Below are 5,847 nucleotides of genomic sequence, written 5' to 3'. Positions count from 1 at the left end.
ATAATACAAAGCTTCTTGATCTCGTACAAGTCACACCTCTATTTGAGGTTATGAAACGGTCGATACAATAGTAATACCCAATTGAGAGTCGGGGTCGAATTCCACAGGGAGCTATACGAATGAGATTTAGAGGTATATATAATGGTGAATGAGCTTGAACTATCTTAAATTACACTTCCACAAAATTGGTTGATTCTGGGTCTAGTTTAAACTAAGATTGCAAGATAAATAATTGAAACTAAGAAATTGTTTTTGTTGTTGTTTTCAAATAATGTAAAAGGCCTAGGGCTATGACCTTCACCTAGGTGTTTGCCTAATGGGTTGTAAACTTTAAAGCTTGTTTTATTGGTTGGGGTGTATTATAGCTATCTACACTCAAGTACCCACTCAACACCTCTCGATAAGAGAGTGATTTTGCCCAATTTGGCTTTCTCAAGTCCAAATGGGTATTGAATAAAATAGTTGATAAAATGCTCAAGTCGGGTTTTACTATCTCTAGGTTCAACCCTTTAATTGGGACTATCAATCTCTTGATTTTGTCCCAATTTCTTGTTAGTCAAGTTTTCCTCGACTAAGTCTCTCTTTCTCAAGTAAAGACCAAGTCAAATAGGCATGAACTAATGTTTGTAACCATTAATTCTACAATTAAAAGCAAGAACAAGGCTAAATAATAAACACCCAACCATAAACAACCCATAAATCAAACATCCATTAGGTTTACACTCTAGGGTTGGGTCACAACCCTAGTGAAAATCTAGCTACTCATAGCGGGTATAGAAGAAAACAAGGAAAAAAAGATAATAAAACTCATATTGGAAGATTAAGATATAAAAATCCAATGTTGAGTCACCAAAATAAGCTAAAGTTGCCTAAAGAAGCAAGGAAAAACGGCTACAACACTTTGAATATTCAAAACTTGACCTAATTTCGTGAAACTATTCTATTTATACAAAGCTAGAATTTTTGGACAAAAATGCCCTTTCAGAGGTTCTGCGGCCGCACAATTCCATGTGCGGTCCGCACTTTTCTTCAGCCTTGACAAGAGTTGAATCTGCGGCCGCATAATCTGAACTCTGGCCGCATCTCTCATATTCTGCGGTCCACACAATTCTTGGTGAGTCCGCGTAGGGCTTTTCTGCAGACCGCACATTTCTGAGTGCGGCCGCGTAGCTGACTTCTACGGCCACGCAATAATTGTGCGGTCCGCATTTCCTTTAATCCTGAAATGATAACTCTCTGAACTTCTGCTCTTGGTTAGCTTCTGTGGCCGCACATTTCATGTGCAGTATGCACTTTGCAATTGGACTCTGATAGATATTCCTTCGCATTCTGCGGCCGCAGATGGAAATCTGCGGCCCGCACTTGAGCTTTTGTGCCTGATTTTGTCCTTGAGTTCAGATTGCTCCTTCTTGAGTTGGATTTCATCTTAGTGGCTCATTTTCCAATACTCTTGCAATTAAGCATATTTCATAAGTTTTCGGGAATACAATTAAAAACTTTTGGACTAAAACGAAAGCTAAAAGTGCTAATAAGTAGTCAAAATCCCCACTTATCAACTCCCCAAACTTAAGCTTTTGCTTGTCCTCAAGCAAATGAGGTAATTCCCACCTCCACAAATTGAGAGCTATTCCAGCTAATCTAAGGTGCATCAATCACACATAAATTGGGACCAACAATTACCCACAACACTTATGAATTATCAACAAGGCAATGATTTGAAGTTTTAAGCACAAATAGTTCTAATGTGACACTTGAGCATCAAGAGTTGACTTTATTCATCAAGGAAGCTCGCTCTTTCATGTAGGTCATTGTGGATCCCAAACTCCTCCTCCTCTACTCTCCGTTAGCATATCTCACTTAAGAATGTAGCACTCAATTCAAAGATTTGTTAAAAGCTCCTCATGTCTCTCAAAAGAATGTCACATGTACGGCTCTAAGTACCATATGCTTGCCCCTCATGTAGATCACCACTAATGTAAGTTCACTCGGCTTGAAATCACGTAGGGCTTTTTCGGAATGTAATGAAGGCTTTTGGACTAAGGTTGGATATGTCGGAATAGAACAGGTTCATCTTTCCTTAAGCACTCCATCTTCTCTTTTTGGCTCATGTTTTGCCGACTCTTTGAGGCATTTTCTTTTTCCTTGGGGGAACTAAAGAGACTTAACATCATTCTTTCTTGGTCATGATATTAATTTTCTCCTTCTTTGTTTTCTCCATGCTTTGCATCGTTGCTTTTCTTTGAATCCCTTCAACTTATTCACTTTCTTTTTGTTCTTTCTTTCTTTTTCTTTGCCTTTCCTTTTCTTCATTCCTTTTCTCTTTTATGTGCTTTGATACCACTTTCAACCTCCTCGTCTCTCCCCCAAACTTATGCTTTAGCCACTTGTTTCTCAAGAGTGTTAAGGAAAGCTCAGGTGCCAAGAGAGGGTCACTACAAAACGGGTAAAGGCTTGTAACATGATTAACAAATGAGAACGGTTTTAGGCTCAAATGGGTTGACTAGGGATAACAACATTGGTGGGACATGGAAAATTTCAAGCAGGTCAAGGAGAGCCTAAATCACTTCTCAAGCCAAACAAAACTTAAAATTTCGCTTAGAAACACATTCGGGGCATGTTTTAGACTATTCGCACGGGTACTTGGACTTGCAACAAAAACATCTCAACTCTCACACAGCTGGATTGTTAAAGAGGATAGATTCGAGTGCCCACAACAACCATATTCAAGATTGAAAATCACTAATGGTTCAACTAAACCACTCGATGATTGCTTAAGTCAACACAAGAGTCAGAAGGTCACTAACTAGAGCTATTTCTTTCCAAGAACTTATTTTTAATCATAAGCACGTAGTTAAGTGTGTTGGTACCAAGTGAAGCATGTTTACTCTTCTAGTCTGACTCAATAAGGTCTTTTAATTCATTATTACTACTATTCTTACCTAAACATAAAAAACGGACTCAATCCCTTAAGAAGGTTGTCACGCCATCCATCGTTGGGAAGAGTCACCCGATTCACACAAAGACCACCTTTGGAAAGAACCGTGACATTAAGAAAATCAAAGGCTTATTAATCACTTAAACATGAAAAGAAACTACTAAATTAAAAAGAAGCTATTAAAGTAAATACTAAACATTGACTACTAAGAAAACAAAATAAAGAAGCTATAAAGTAAACTACTGAAAGCATAAATGAATATACATAACGAGAGGGGAGAAAAGAGAATATATACATCAATAGGGAAATAGAAGAGTAGGTACATAATAAAAAGAAAAAGAAAATGTTATTAGTTATTACAGGCCAATGTGAAATATGAAATCAAATAAACTCCACCCCTCGAATAAGAATAAGCATTATCCCCAATGCTTAACAAAATAAGAATAAGGAAGGGAAAGAGTAAAGAGGACTCCCTATGTGGTCTCTGTGTCAATAGAAGCGTCACTGCGCTTAGGCTCCTCCAACTGGATCTCATCATCCTCTGCTCGGGGAGTAGCTGGGTTGGCGAACATCTGTCGCACCGTCTCAGCAGTGTCGGTAGCGAGGTCTGGCTCCTTAGACTGGCTAGCTGGTGCCACTAGTGCTGATGATGCTGATGGGTCTACTGGGGTAGCTAGAGTTGTCTCCATCAACAAGTCAAACGGAAGGTCTCCAGCGGCTGCTATCTTGGTCACCTCTCGTCTCAACCTGTCCACTGATTTCTTGGATGCCTGGATTTTCTCATCTTCCTTACCTACTTCCCAAGCTCCTCAATTGCTCCTCCATGTGCCACCAAAGTGTCCATGATGGTCTTCTGGGTCTCCAATATCTTCTTCAAAGTGTCCTCCACTGTCGGAAGAATCTGCGGTGCTGGGGTAGATGTCTAGACTGCAACAACACTGGATAGGTCAGACATCTTTGTAGTAGCTGTCTGCATTCAGTTGTTGAGGCTCGCCAATGTATGGGAGATTCGCAGTGAAGAAAGTGGATGAGCATGCATAGGCACCGTCTTCAAAGTAGAAGTTGAGGGAACTAATGCTGACGGCCCTGAAGATGGAGGTGGAGGCATGGCGGTTGTACTGGTGGAAGGCCCGGCTGTAGTGGTACGCATGTCAGCTGAATTTGTAAAAACCACCGAAGGCTCAGCAGACTGGCCTACGATAGTAGTCGGCTGACCCTTGTTCTTTGGGTTCCTCGGGTCCTTCAGGGAGTACCATGTGAAGGGCTTCTTCGCCCGAACCTTTGTGTCAAAAGTCTTTGACTCCACCCCCGCATTCGTAAGATACTCCGTGATAGTGTTGGGATACGAGTAGGAGCTTTCACCTTGCCTACTGACCAGAGACATGTTGGCCGACATAATGGCACCCATATTTATTGGGTACCCGGCCATGATGGAAGCCACTAGAACTTCCCTCGAGATTGGGAGATTGTTTTCATTCTAGAACGGGTCTAGTCAACCGCACACAAAGGTCTGCCATCCTTTTGCTTCAAAGTTTAGGGTGTTCCGCTAAATAGGAACCCCTGTTGTGATCCATGGTGGTGGTGGTCCCAGATATGCCAAAATCTCAGCTAGCCAAGGCGAGCTACATCACCCAGTGCAAACTTCTCCAAATATTGCACCGGCTCCACATCCTCAAGCCCTAAATAAGTGTTAGGGTGCTCTGATCAAATCTCACTTTTAAGTTCCTCACCTTCGTCACCTTGGTCCCCTTCTTTACATGCGCCATATTGGCGTAAAATTCTCGGACCAAGTGCTCCTTGGCATCCACCACACTTTGAGTGAACCATGTCCACCCTTTTCTCTCCCGAAATTGTCTTGCCACATTTGGGTTGTACCTATCCAAGTCTTTCAATACAAACTGACGCTCAAGACTGAGCGATCTCTGAGGCCCCCACTCTCGGAATCTGTTGAATGCATTTAGGCTCACAAACCTATCTTCCCAGACTTCTTTATTCTTCGACCTCTCAAGGCCGGCAACTCTAGTATCACCCCCTCGACCATCATCCAGAATATCATCATCATGAACTGTAACTGGTGCATCGGGGACATGAGTAGATGAGGGCTCTGAACCCTGACTATCATCTTTGGAACCCTCAGAAGTGCTTGCTGAGGTGGAAGGCTCATCTCGGAGCTGAAATCTCCCCTGAAGTTGAATTGGTTGTGATTGAGCATCAGGCTGCTCTTGCACATAGTCGCCCTTTGATGTTTCCCTAGACGGGACATATGAACTAGACTCAGCAGGCTCTGAAGCTCTCTCGGCTGTCACCGTTTTGGCTATAACTCTTAGAGTGGTAGGTTACTCTTGCCTCGGCCTCAGGAGGATTCACCCCTCTCCCTTTGGATGTATCACCACGTCCACGAGACCTAACCATTGTCTGCAATACATAGCAATATGAATTAGATATACTTCAAGTTCAGAATATCAGACAGTTGCAGAACAAAACAATATGCAGGGTAGGAAAGTGCGGTCCGCACATTTTTGAGTGCGGCCGCAGTGATGATTCTGTGGTCCACACATTTTTGAGTGTGAACGCACATGTAAAGTGCGGTCCTCACAATTATAGGTGCGGCCGCACAATGAAATCTAAAAAATCACAACTCTCTGAAGACAAAGAATTGCTCGATCTGCGTCCGCACACACTTTTCTACGGCCGCGGTTTAATTTCTGCGGACCGCACAATTTCAAGTGCGGTCCGCACAATCAAGCTACACCAAGTTCCCTAAACTAACGATCTGCGGACCGCACAATTCCTTGTGCGGCCGCACAATTCAAAATTCATCAGGCAGAACTTAGGGTTTCTAATTTTGCACCAAATTTGACATGGTAGTAAGAATTACACAATATTAACCAAATACCCATCCCCCATATAGC

This window comes from Nicotiana attenuata, unplaced genomic scaffold (genome assembly GCF_001879085.1).
Source record: "Nicotiana attenuata strain UT unplaced genomic scaffold, NIATTr2, whole genome shotgun sequence".
Taxonomy (NCBI): Eukaryota; Viridiplantae; Streptophyta; class Magnoliopsida; order Solanales; family Solanaceae; genus Nicotiana; species Nicotiana attenuata.
This window is presented reverse-complemented; position numbering follows the sequence as displayed.